This window comes from Thermobia domestica, chromosome 16, assembly GCF_964235325.1.
Source record: "Thermobia domestica chromosome 16, izTheDome1.hap1.1, whole genome shotgun sequence".
Classification (NCBI taxonomy): domain Eukaryota; kingdom Metazoa; phylum Arthropoda; class Insecta; order Zygentoma; family Lepismatidae; genus Thermobia; species Thermobia domestica.
Genome location: NC_137469.1, coordinates 17,497,825 through 17,512,399, shown reverse-complemented (window position 1 = coordinate 17,512,399; position 14,575 = coordinate 17,497,825). Strand labels below are relative to the sequence as shown.

Below are 14,575 nucleotides of genomic sequence, written 5' to 3'. Positions count from 1 at the left end.
GATACTTAGAAACTGATTGCAAATTAAAAGTTAGGTTTCAAAAAAAAAAAAAAAAAAAAAAAACTTTCAAAGAAACGAACAAAACCGGTCAGGAAGGCATACAATGTAATTAACAGGAAATAAACCACAGCAACTATAATAAAACATGTTTTCCTCTCATATCGAATTTAAATCTTTGAGTTTTACGTCCAACGGTTATGCCGGTTAGGCTAAAGAAGACGGTGATGATGAGTAATGAATGAAATGGTGGAATGAAGAAAGTGGGAGGAAACGGGAGAACCCCGAGAAAACCCACACACACGGTGTTTGTCCACCACAAAGTTCACTTGGCGGGGGCTGGGATTGAACCCGGGACCCATATCGAATTTAATACCTAAAATGTTTGAAATATGTTTTTAAAATATTTAGTTACGAATGGCGATTTGGTGCTCAGGATTTTCGATATATATATATATATATATATATATATATATATATATATATATATATATATATATATTCAGGGTCGGATCCAAGGGGAGACTATAGAGGCTATAACCCCCCCTTGACGCTTAGGTACACACTGGATAAAATGGGCTTCAATCCTGCTTTACACTGGATAAAGCGCGATATATATATATATATATATATATATATATATATATATATATATATATATATATATATATATATATATATGTGTGTGTGTGTGTGTATTTATATGTATATATATGGATTTCTCTGATGGTGATTATTCTTGAAATTTTGGACGACACTCACGTTGAACACTCACACAAACATAAAATCATAGGTCGCAAAATACTTTATTCTTTCTAGGGATGGGTAAAGCTTTTTTTTTTCTAAAAACCTGTAGTTTTTATAGAAAAACTGAAAAACGAAAAAACGATATTTTGGTTTTCATTGAATCTGGTTCAGTTTTCTTCAAAACCGGTTTCAGTTTTCTTCAAAAAGCGGTTCAGTTTTTCACCGAAACCAGTTCAGATTCCTTCAAAACTGGTTTCGACTTTCTCCAAAAATAGGTCGTTTTTAATTTTATTTATTTTAGTTTTGCTAAAACCGGTTTGTGCGTGATTTTGGTGTGCTCCGTGCCTCTTACGTCAGAGTAACGTCTTCGTTAAAAAAAAAAAAAAAGAAAAAAGAAAAAAGAAAGAAAGAAAGTAGCGGGTGGTCATAGTAATATTTTGACTGGTGAGTATTCATACTTTCAATTTCACTGGTACTACTGGTCTTCGGATAAAAGCGAACGCTACAAGAGCACTATTTGGAGAGGAGAGAATCAGAGTAAATGTAATTGTAGTTCAGTGGCGGATCCAGGGGGCGATCGGGTCAATCACCTCCTCCCCCAGAAGAGGGAACTTTTTTATTATACATATAAATAAAATCCATCCCAGAATTTGAAGCTCTTAAAAGTAGCTCTAAGTAGCAGTATTACAACCCACCGCCCCCCCCCAGAAGTCCGTTCTGGATTCGCCCCTGTTGTGGTTGTATATTCGTGCACCACATCTCACGCCACGATATTTCTAATTTGAAGCGTAATAACTGGAATTTCGATACCAAATCATAAACTATAAGAAATCGAGAATCGCTATAATCGAGGTATTCCTATATAGTTTTTTTTAAATCCTACGAGAACTAGAGTTATCACTTCTTTAATTTTCTCATATATGTGCAGCGACTTCCAGGTTGAGAAACACTGTACTATAGCAATAAGGATCTGAATTTCTAAGTACATATGTACTAACGAAAACAACATTATGCTCACATCACAATATGTAAGTGAACGTGGCATTAACCAATTAGATATAAGGACTATGTAATACTACAGAGCCTTGTGGTATCATCAAAGTAAATCAGGAAATAGATACAAAATTTCTCACGAATAATGTATAAAATATTCCTACAAGTAAAAGTCAATTCAAATAATAATTAAATTACCATAACAAAGGGGTTATTGTGAGACATTGACTTCTAAAAAAAATCTATTTTTGACCTTAACAGAATTACCATAAAAGGTATACTTGGTTTGTTGTCCCCGTCTGGCATTATAAATCAATTGATTTCTTGCATCAGTTGCTACCACTCCGATAGAAATGACAATCATAAGATAAAGCAACCGTTAATATATGATGACAACCGACACATTATAACAGTACATTTTCAGAAAAAAAGAAGATGACAAACTTATTACAATTAAAACGGTTAACCTAAGTAGATCATCTCCACCCTCCATAGTATTTATAATACATGAAAGGTCAATGAACGATTTTTCCGATCAGGAAATGAATTAAGGAGCTTTTTCTTAATGCTAATTAAAACGATTCGTAGCCACTCAATAGTTGTGAATTCTACTTTTTCATATACTCAATCGTTCATTCAACAGTTGAGTTTCTTATGTTAAACGTCTCGGAAACTGGAGTACACAGTAAGTATAATTTCCTATCTATAGTTTTTTTTCATAAGCCTTGATTTTATTATTGATATTTTTATCCTTTCTACATAACAATTTGTATTCATACTTTGGACTTCAGTTTTCGATCTGAAGTTTTATTTATAAAGAAGTTGTCAAATATTTCTTTCAATCCAAACTCTAAGAAGTCATAAGATCTTATCTTCTTCTTGTAAGGTCATCAATCTTTAGATTGGTTTCAAACAGGTTTATATTATACCTTATCGTGAGCTCGACTTCTCATTTTAATATACCTTTTCTTCCTTACGTCTTGTATTATTTGGTCGATGTATTTCAATCACGGTCTTCCTCTATTTATTATCCTGAACCAATCTTTTCATTTCCATGCACCTTTTCTTCCTTACGTCTTGTATTATTTGGTCGATGTATTTCAATCACGGTCTTCCTCTATGTATTATCCTGAACCAATCTTTTCATTTCCATGCACCTTTTCTTCCTTACGTCTTGTATTATTTGGTCGATATATTTCAATCGTTGTCTTCCTCTACGTATTTCTCTTTCTTCCTCTCTCCTCGTAGCTAACAACGTAATTCCTCTATGTCTCATAATGTTTTCCAACAGCCTAATAATGTGATTCTTCCATGTCTCATAATGTCTCCAAACAGCCTATTAACATGATTCTTCCATGTCTTAACATGTCTCCGAACAGCCTACACCTTATACTCTTTTTTTTTCTCCTACCATTTCCAATATTCTTTTATTTGATTACCTTATCCACTCATCTTACTTTCAATATAATTCTCTAGTACTATATTTCGAAGGATTTCAATATTCAGTTTTCTTCTACCTTTGGACTCCGTGCCTCACATTCATGCAACGCCACACTCTATACATGTGCTTTTTTCATCAGCTTTTTTAGAAGTGCTATGTCGATGTTTCCGATTAGAAACTTTTTTTCTAACACCTTCTTCATCTGACCTATTTTGAATGTTACAGCTAGTCTGCACCTATTATCGCTTGAACCTTTACTCCCTAAGTAACATAATTCCTTCATTTCTTCCATCAGGGGATGTATTTTATCTTCATTTTTCTTGTTGTTTCTTTTCTTGCGTATCTCATAACTTTTGTCCTGCTTTTCTTAATCTTCAAGTTCAATTTGCTCCTAAGCCTTCAAGTTGTATTCGACTCAGACCTGCTTCTAATTTCTTTCTTACTGTCTGCCATCAACGCGATATCGTCCGCAAATCTAATAGTATGTATTTTTTGTCTATAAATAGTTATTCCGAGGCAATAAGTGTCCTAGATTCCTTTTATTGGTTCTTCAGTTATTTCAATCAAAGTTATTGATAATGAGCATGATAATGAGAAGTTTTGAATTGTTGCCTCTCTCTCTCTCTCTCTCTCTCTCTCTTTCTTTCTTTCTAATTCAATTCTTACCCTTTTCTTCGTACAGGTTATATATTATTCTTCGCTCATTACAGTTTATTCTTTCTTCCTTGGCCGTGTGCGTGGGTTTTCTCGGGGTTCTCCCGTTTCCTCCCATTTTCTTCATTCCACCATTTCATTCATTACTCATCATCACCGTCTCCTTTAGCCTAACCGGCATAACCGTGGGACGTAAAACTCAAAGATTTCATTTCATTTTTTCTTTCTTCCTTGGGGGGCCACGCTGGCACAGCGATAGAGCTTTCACCTCTGGTGCATAGGGTCCTTCGTTCAATCCCAGCTCGCGCCAAGTGACTTTTGTGTTGGACACTCTGTGCGTGGGTTTTTCTCGGTATTCTCACGCTTCCTCCCACTTTCTTCATTCCACCGTTTCATTCATTTCTCATCATCACCGTCCCCTTTAGCCTAGCCGGTATAAACGAAGGACGTAAAACTAAAAGATTACATTTCACTTTTTCTTTATTCCCCTGGAATCATGAAGAAATTGTTCCATCCTACTTTGCCAAACACTTTCTCCAAACCCACAAATGCTACATAAGTTGCTTTTCCCATTCGAATTCTGCTATCAATTGTCTTAATGTAAGTACTGCTTCCCGCGTTATGGTATTCTTCCTGGAACCATACTGGTCATCAGTTACCACTTCATCTATCATGGTAAAGCATGTTAACTTAAACAGTTGAAATATCAACTAATGTGCGGAGGTGTACATCTGTGCAATGAAGTCATAATCGCTTAGTTCTTTCATAAGTAATACACCTATCCAATTATCCCAATCCCAAATATAAATCGCACCTGAATTAGGGATGAGCACGAGACAAGATTTGAGGCTGTCTCGTCTCGAAAATGTGCTGTAAAAGCGATGTCTCGACTCGAAAAATATATATTGCTCTATTGGAAGAGCTTTGTCTCGACTCGAATTTTGTCAGAAAAATTCTGTCTCGACTCGTCTCGTGCGCATCCCTAACCTGAATATAATACTCGGGCAGATTTGGTGAGGGGGGGGGCGTATTATGTGGTATAAAGTTTTTTCTTTGCCTTTTATTATAAAATAGAATGTCCTTTTACGGATTCCGATTGATGCCACCTTGGCAACCCTGGGCATTTTTCAATATTATTTTATATATGACTCACTGTTTCACACCTCTAATTTACGTAGTAATTGCTAACGGATGAGTTAAAATCTCTGTAACACAGCAACCGTACATAGTAAAAGGACAATTTTTGGCAGGATATATGTAGTCAGATCGTTCCACAATTTGGAACATTTTGGTGACCATTCCTAGTAGGGAACAATATGATGACGTCACAATTTTGGAAAAATATTCATTAAAAACGCACGTTAATCGCTGTGAACAACATATTTAAACAAATTGGACCAAACTAAAGGAGATAGCAAAGATATATATATATATATATATATATATATATATATATATATATATATATATATATATATATATATATATATATATATATATATATATATATATATATATCTGGAATGAAACACTAAAGTAAAGTTTTAGAAGCGCTTGTAGCAGTAAGTTTTATGTATTTTTTATCCTTACTTTTTTGGCTTTCTAATAACTAATAAATAATAATTGTACGAACACAGAAATTGTAATTTCCATCCAGTTTCACTCTTTACAAAAGCGGGGCTTGAATATTAAATTTGATATACGAACAGATTTAAGCAAAAATTCCAGTTCTTCAGCTAAGAGTCCGTATGCTCAGAATCACTATCATATTCTGAATATAAATCTTCATTTTCACTTTTACTTTGCTGAACTATGATAAATTCGGTCAAATACTTTCCAGATGCATCAGATTTAGAATAGGTTGTGCATGACAGTTTTCCATGTTTACAGCTACAGTTACTGCGATTACAGCTGACATAACTGCAACCAATGATTTCAGGTGGATCTATGCTGTCAATGTCCTAATCAAGCTTCAAGTATTATCATGTACACCCATGCCCAAAATGATTGTCGCATATCTATAACTGTCTTCATGTAAGAATATAATTCGATAATGATTTTGCAGGGTACTTTTAATACTGATACTATTTGTATAATCGGAAAATGTATATTTGTTGTAAATTTCATAGGAAAAGAATTATAAATACGAAAATTAGAATGAGCAAAACAAACTGTTGGTAAATGGACAAGAAAGTTTTATTTTCATTTTATTGTTCTTATTTACTGCTCTTTTGACATGAAATTTGCCACATACATGTCTTTGCCGATTATACACATACTAACATTATCAGAAATACCGGGCGAATTCGTTATTAAATTATATTCCTACAATAACATATTTATAGACATGCGGCAATAATTTTGGACATGAGTGTACATACATCCTAACCATACATTGCCAAATTTACTCTGGCGGAGTTTGCTTGTGTGCTGCTTTCCAGAACATGGTTTGAAGGTGTTCTCGTTTTAAATGTTCATTCAAAGATTTGTCCGTCTAAGGTAAAGTTTTCAAATTGGTGAAAGTATCTTTCTTCGATACGAATAATTGGTACCGTAGTTGGTTCATCGGTAGTTTTATTTTCATCCATACAAAAAGAACAAACAGTTGTCTACCTGTATGAATTAGATCATCTTCATCAGCGTCGGTTTCGGTACAAACCAAAGTTGCACATCTATGGATTTTCATGGTCACTATATCATCTCAAAAAAAAAAAAAAAAAAAATGAATTATATCTTTAATCACTCTAGAACGGGTAGTTCGGAATACACAATTAGCACTATTATTGTATAATTCGTACAGTTTAATAGGAGCCTACATGTGGGTTGGATCGATTAGCATCTTTTCAACGACAAACGATGAAGCTGAATTCGTGGACTAAGAAAATGTTCTCTCTTGCTTATTAGCACTTTCTATGTTTCGTTTACTTGCAAAAGCACATCGACAATTCACGTGGTATACTGCATCCACTGCGCGTAAATCAACTGTAGCTCCATGTAGCCTTTATCCGTACTTCTTCAACTTGATCATCACCGCGTTCAACGCATATCTTTAGTTGTTACTCTTTTAGTGGTTTTCCTGTGGTAGTAATTGTTAAACGAAATTGATAATAAGGGCGCCATTTCTGTGGATGTTTAGGATCACGTTCTGCATACTCTTCCCTGCAAAACACACACTGTTTCTGAAACTGGAAGCATAACATCGATGTCCTTCTTTTACTTGGTATAGACTGTGAATTCTTTTGTGAATTGTCGAGATTTGATTTCTTCTAAGCACGTGTAATATGATGTTTAAACGTATATACACAGATCCTATGGCATCTGATTGAAGAATTATGATCATTTTGAAGAATACTTTCTAATCTAGAATGAACCTAATCTTGCTTACATTTACTTGCATCAGTAATAGAGAGAATACTCTATTGCCCAGTAGTTACCAATTGTTCGTCCTACCCACAATCGAAAAAGCAATTGGGACTCCATCACTCCCCTCTAAAATAAAATGGCTACAGTGATAGTTACATGCTGTAAGGAAAAAATCAAGAAATATTAATTATCCTGATATTCTAGCAGTCAATATAAGTTTCAGGAGATTATATTTGCTATACCTATCAATATCCTCTTTTTGAAAGAGAAAAATGAAATGAAATCTTTGAGTTTTACGTCCCACGTTTATGCCGGTTAGGCTAAAGGAGACGGTGTTTATGAGAAATGTATGAAATTGTGGAATCAAAAAACTGGAAGAATCCCGAGGAAACCCACGCATGCGGTGTTTACACACCACAAGATTCACTTGGCGGGAGCAGGGTTTGAACTCGAGACTCTATGCACCAGAGGTGAACGCTCTACCACTGAGAAACCGCTGCCCCCTTCCTGAAAGAGAATCAGAAGATAAAATTAGGAATTGCAAATCATTAAAACAAACGGTACATAAATATTACATTCCCCAGTGAAATTGTCATTAATGATGACACACTGAAAATAGCGCAAACACTGGCAAGATGGCATCATTCGGAATATGAAAGAAAACGTTCCAAACCATACGAGGAGAAAAAAGAATACTGTACATATTAGCGTAACATAAACACCCTTATACCACTTTTTACCTTCGTACAAGTTTTAGTGCCGTGCTTTCATGAGTAAGAAATGTTTATTTTATATTTTTCTTTGCCATTTCCTTTAGTGTGGTCTAATTTGTTTAAATACTTTGTTCACAGCGAATTATTAAAGTGTTTTTTAAATGATTTTTTTTCAAAATTGTGACGCCACTATACTGTTCCCATATCAGGAATGGTCATCAAAATATTCCAAATTTTGGAACGATTTGACTACATATATCCTGCCAAAAATTGTTCTTTTACTGTCTATGGTTGCTGTGTTACTGAGATTTTAACTCATAAATCAGCGTTTACTGCGTAAATTAGAGGTGTGAACAGTGACGTAATATTAAAAATTACCCAAGGATGCCAAGGGTGCATCAATCGGAATTTGAAAGAGAACATCCCGTTTCATAATAAAAAGCGAAAAAAAAAAACTTTATACCATGTGGTACGGTATAGCAAATTTTACCATTGCTATCTTCTCGACTATAAGGCACAAATTTTATAAAAAATAAATGTTCGCGAAAACAAGAGACACCTCAAAATTATAGAACATAAATCGTTATTTTAAAAATGGATGCTGAAATGCTTTATTATCGTATTACATTAGGAGCAACGTTTATAGTGACATCCTCTGGGACTTTTGTGAAAAGACGTGTGAAGGTACGAATTTCATTTTTGTAATGATTGCCTTAATTTTTACTGCTAGTACCAAGTATGTTATAAAATAGAGGATCTGCCTATACGTATCTTCATCCTATGAACTCAGTGAAGCCAAAAAATATCTGAGCATCGTCTGAGCCGGCACGTCTGATTGGCTACTCTCGTTTCCGCCATGTTTGTTAGCTCGAAACATTGCGATCTTAGTGGCGCGGAGCGGGCATAGTAGGTGTGGCGAAACTGTGACGTATTGCTTCACAATTTTGTTGTATGGGCAGATCCTCTATTTTATAACATTCTTGGCTAGTATCCAGTCATGCGAATATCTATGTAGGTACCGGTGTACAGTGTGGCCTCTATGTAAGTCACTTGACAAAAATGCATTTGAAATGAATTATTTACCAACTAAGAAAGTATGAAATTATTACAAGTTGTGCGGTAACAACAAATTAGGCCAAATTAAATGTTCAACGTGGCCGCCATCATTATCAATGCACAAAATATTGCGCAACAGTCACATACTTGGCCTAGCTGGTCTGAGAATATACACTAATGATCCAGAGCATCATTCCGTAACAGTTTTTTTTTTTTTGCCAGAAGTGACTAATTCCTACTATTTCCGGTTTGAATAGGGAGTCAGTGTAGGAGATGGAATCTATCCTTCCGACTCTCAATCGGTTTTCTGTTTCTCGCTACGTGTTACTGTTTTTGTTGTATGATTATTAATCTAGAAACCGGAAGTGGTTAATTTCTAGATGTCAATGGAGATGGAATCTATCCTTCCGACTCTCAATCGGTTTTCTGTTTCTCGCTACGTGTTACTGTTTTTGCTGTATGATTATTAATCTAGAAACCGGAAGTGGTTAATTTCTAGATGTCAATGGAGATGGAATCTATCCTTCCGACTCTCAATCGGTTTTCTGTTTCTCGCTACGTGTTACTGTTTTTGCTGTATGATTATTAATCTAGAAACCGGAAGTGGTTAATTTCTAGATGTCAATGGAGATGGAATCTATCCTTCCGACTCTCAATCGGTTTTCTGTTTCTCGCTACGTGTTACTGTTTTTGCTGTATGATTATTAATCTAGAAACCGGAAGTGGTTTATTTCTAGATGTCAATGGAGATGGAATCTATCCTTCCGACTCTCAATCGGTTTTCTGCTTCTCGCTACGTGTTACTGTTTTTGCTGTATGATTATTAATCTAGAAACCGGAAGTGGTTAATTTCTAGATGTCAATGGAGATGGAATCTATCCTTCCGACTCTCAATCGGTTTTCTGTTTCTCGCTACGTGTTACTGTTTTTGCTGTATGATTATCAATCTTGAAACCGGAACTGGTTAATTCTTACTATTTCTGGTTTGAATAGAGAGTTGATGGAGATGGAACCTATTCTTCTGACTCTAAATCGATTCAAAAGAACCACTTCTCGCTATCTGTTACCGTTTTAACTCTGATACTTGTCAACAGACAGACTTAGGGACAGACTATACTTTCTATAAGACTTCCTATATTTGTGCATAGCATATTTTGGAAGTTTGAAAGCAAGTGACAATTAAGTAGACTTGAAGAACAAAACTAATAAAATTACATCATTAAAATTTTAGTTCATTTTGAAGAGAACAAAAAATTAATAATTCATCATATAAATCAATGTGCTAAAACAAAAAAAAAAAAAAAAAGACGCGGGTATTCTACACCGTTACGTGTAAAAATACGAGGTGTGTCCAAAAAGTATCGAAATTTATTTTTTTCTGGCGTAAACCAATGAAGCGCGGGAGACTTTAGTGTAGATGTAGAGGGTATATTCATGCGCAGTCCTGATTTTTTTTCTCATCCACAGAAAGCATCAGTCGCTGGCAGTTGGCCAACGAGTGAAGACGTGTTGTGACCGATCGTCGGATTTAAGTTTTTTGTAAAATGACAGAAAAATTTAAGCAGCAATATTGCATCCAATATTGCCAAAAAGTTTGGCGATATCCAAGCGGAAATCGTTTAATCGAATCGGTACATTCAATTTTGAACGAAAATTTGGGCATGAGAAGAGTGTTCGTGAAATTTGATTCAGGTTTCCACCGCCAAACACAACATTCCTGTGTGTCGTCAGGCTCCCTACTCACCCGACATGGCTCCGTGTGATTTCCCAAGCTGAAAATGCCACTAAATGGTGCCCGATTTGAGTCAAGAGAAGACATCATGTGGAATGCGACGGCAGGGTTGCTAACAATTCCAAAAACTGCGTTGCAGAAATGTTTCCAACAATGGCAAGAGCACTGGGAGAAATGTGTGCATTATCAAGAAGACTACTTTGAAGGAGATTTGTTTCGGATTTCCAAATCAATAACTGAATTGAATTGGCCCTAAGACTGGGGTAGGTAATTACCCTAGTGACCACTGGTTTTTATATATGTTTATACAGGAGTTAGGGCTCAGTCAATTTAACTTATATCCGACACGACGTGAGAATATCCTGGATTATGTGGATTCCTCTGTAAATGATATCGTCATCACTCCAAATAGAAATCTGTTTACATCTGATCACGAATCTCCAGACATCGATATACCTTTTCTTAAGTCGTTATCAAATAACAGCAACTTTGAGTGCAAACAGTATATCTGATTATGGTTAAAAAAAAAAAAAAAAAAGGCACCGTGGGACAGTATAAATCATGCCCTAGACTTAATTTCCTGGTGTATATTGAATGATAGTAATTTCAATTATGCTGTTTCACTGTTTACGGATACTATTTCTGGGGTCGTTAATGACTTCGTTCCTCGTAAAATGAAACGATCACGTCAGTATCTTCTGTGGATCGATACAAAAGCTCACTTTGTTCTTCGAAATAAACAGCGCGCTTGGACGCTACGGAAGCAGTTTCCGAGTGAACAAACGTATAGAACTTTTTATTAGTATTAGACGTCATTCGAAATATCGCCTTCGAATGAAATGTAATAAATATGTGCATAACCTATCGTGTCAATTTAATTCTGAATCAAATAGCTTCAGAGCTGGTCGCTCATAAACTTCCGGAGAAAACAACCATGTATTCCGCTAGAAGTTGACTACAATTCTAATACTTTCGAGGGGATATATAAAGCTACTGCCTTCAGTGAGCACTTTTGCAACAGCTTTTCTAAGCTTGGGACTCCTCCCCCCCCTTTCTCTACCTAAGATCCAATCTGTGACTTCGTACTCGCTAACTACGATTACCACTTCCCATGATGAAGTGAAATCAATTATTTCCTCACTAACTTCTCGACATTCTTCTGGCCCTCATAATATTCGTACAATTTTTCTTTGTAACACAGCTCATTCATTCGCTCACCCTCTGTCGTTATTATTCAATAGATGTTTCTCGGAAGGTGCCTTTCCTGTGGAAGGCTGTGAATATCATACCTGTCTTCAAGTGTGAAGATAGGAAACTAGTTTCATCCTACAAATCAATTTTTCTTCTCTCTTCTGTGTCTATTCCTAGTGAAAAAATAGTTAAAGACAGATTATACAGCTTTGTCAAACCTTTTTAAAGCAGTTCTCAGCATGGTTTCATGCCTGGACGTTCATGTCTTACCAATTTGTCAGTGTTAGTCACTCATATAGCCCAAGCAATTACGACTAACACTCAGCTTGATTTAGTTTACTTTGACATATCTAAGGCCTTTGATACCATAAACACTAAGTTGCTTTTTTTACATACTCTTCAATTGATATAACATTCATGGCAGGATCCTTTCCTTCCTAGATTCTTACTTTTCAGAGAGAGAACAACGTGTTACTCTTCCTGGATCCCTGTCTCCGTTTAGTCCCATTTTATTCGGAGTACCTCAAGGGAGCGTGCTGGACCCACTCTTGTTTTTACTGTACATTGATGACTTACCTAGTATCTTCTCAATCTCTTCATCAATATTTTGCCCTTCGCCGATGACTGTAAACTCTTTAGAGTTATTAACATCGTAGATGATGCTTCTTCACTGCAAGCGGACATAGGTATGTTAAGTAACTGGAGCACTAAGTAGAATTTCGCTTTAAACCCCAGCAAATGTTTTATCCTTTCTATCTCTTTAAAAAGAATTTACTTCTTCAGACTTACAATGTCAACAATATACCTATTAAGTATCATCTCGTAAAGATCTAGGTGTTGTCTTTGATTAAAACCCTTCTTCATGGATCACATTTCTTCGATCGCATCCAAAGCTATGAAATCACTTGGTCTACTTTTTATATTTAGGGAAATACGAAGTCTCCCTGCCCTTTAGATATTTTATAAGGCTTTCATCTCCCCCGATCATTGAATCTTTTTCGCCTGTATGGAATATGGCAGTACTAATGCCATAGTTAGATTTAGAATTCCCAAGTTACGTGACCACACGAGACTGTCAAACAACGTCGCGCTGCTGACTACTTTACCTATGTAAGATTATCAATGGGGAAATTGATTCTGAATTCTCATTATTGCAGATTAATATTCGTGTTCCTTCGAGGTGAACTCGTTCTTTAAATTTACTAACTTATAAGACTCCTACGTTATCAATTGTTCAGCGCTCCTTGTTTTACAGACTAGCGCATGATAACAATACAGTTTCAACAGATATCAACGAAACTTCAGAACTAAGTTGAAGATAATATTGAAAATTAAAAATTGAATCTTCTTTATTTTTGTATTTTTTACTTTTTGTTTTTGTTTATTTTTTCTTATGTTACTCAAGCCAAATGACCTTGTGCTGTATGAAGGTTAGAGAATAAATATATAAATAAATACATTTTTGCCAACTAAAGGTTCGGTACTTTTTGAATACACTTCGTATAGATAAATAAATTGCATTAAGGGTCTTCACTACCGCTAATTTTAGAGTTTTCCAGTAATATCTTCAAAACACATAAAAATATTCGAAAAGCAGAAACGTAGTGAACTAGACAATACGATCTTGCATGTGATACCTTTACCACAACTCACCTATTTACTTTTGGTATGCCGCTATTTACAAAACCCACAAAAAAAGCTAAATCTATCTACAGTTGCAAATCGAAAGAAGATAGATGAGTTGTGATAACGGTATCACATGCAAAATCGTATTGTCTAGTTCACTACGTTTTTGCTTTGCGAATATTTTTATTTGTTTTGATGATATTAGAGAAAACCTCTAAAATTAGCGGTAGTTTAATTTCACGGTAGTGAAAACTCTTAATGGATACACTGTGCGGTTAACCTAACATGTTGTAAATTATCTCAAATAAACAACATACACAAATTAAGCCCCGTTCGTGAAATACTGAATAATAACCATTGCATTCTACTATTGCGGGAAATAGTTAAACCTTGGGCTGGAGGGAAGCAAACTGGACTCAACCTTATTTTCATATATTTTGTAAATTAGACCAGGAGAAACACGAATCTGAAGGAATTTTAACGATCCGACTTTCGGAACTCGAGATATCCGAACATGAATTGACCAGGGAAGCAAACTGGAACAGGATCACAAATCTGAAGGAATTTTAACGATCCGACTTTCGGAACTCGAGATATGTGAACATCAGATTCGTGTTCCTCCTGGTCTAATTTACAAAATATATGAAAATCAGTTGGGATCCAACTTGCTTCCCTGCAGCCAAAACTTCAATATATTTATCAAACACAAGAAGTTGACAACTAACTCTTTGATACTCGTTCGCGCTTTAGCGCGACGTCATTCAAGCTGAATATGACAGAAGGAAAAGTCTGGGAATCATTAGGAGGAATTAATTATTCATGTCTGATTCCTATGATGACAAGATCATGCTTCACAATTAGAGGAAATGACAACAATGAAATATTATTGAGAAGATATATTTCTTTTCTTCTAAGACATCTGAATACTCTCTCAGAGTAGATAGCTTACACACAGTAACACGTCCTTGCTGATCACTTCCTGTACAAGAAAACTCTGAATAATTGATTTGGGTATCTTAATTAATTCCTCTCCTTTTTAACAACAGCTTCATTTCTTATTAT

The 14,575-nt window shown here is 35.4% G+C and overlaps 1 protein-coding gene across 3 annotated transcripts in view; it reads left to right on the top strand.

The window, feature by feature from the left end:
• Positions 1-14,575, top strand: part of LOC145672933 (very long chain fatty acid elongase AAEL008004-like) — a 58,698-nt gene that overhangs the window by 14,829 nt on the left and 29,294 nt on the right. Inside the window, exon 1 of one of the 3 annotated variants that reach the window (XM_081742157.1) lies at positions 2,353-2,422. The exons of the other annotated variants lie outside the window; for them this stretch is intronic. The gene's annotated coding sequence lies outside the window, so the exon portion shown is untranslated. Of the gene's footprint in view, positions 1-2,352; positions 2,423-14,575 lie in introns of those variants that run through there. 3 annotated transcript variants of the gene reach the window in all.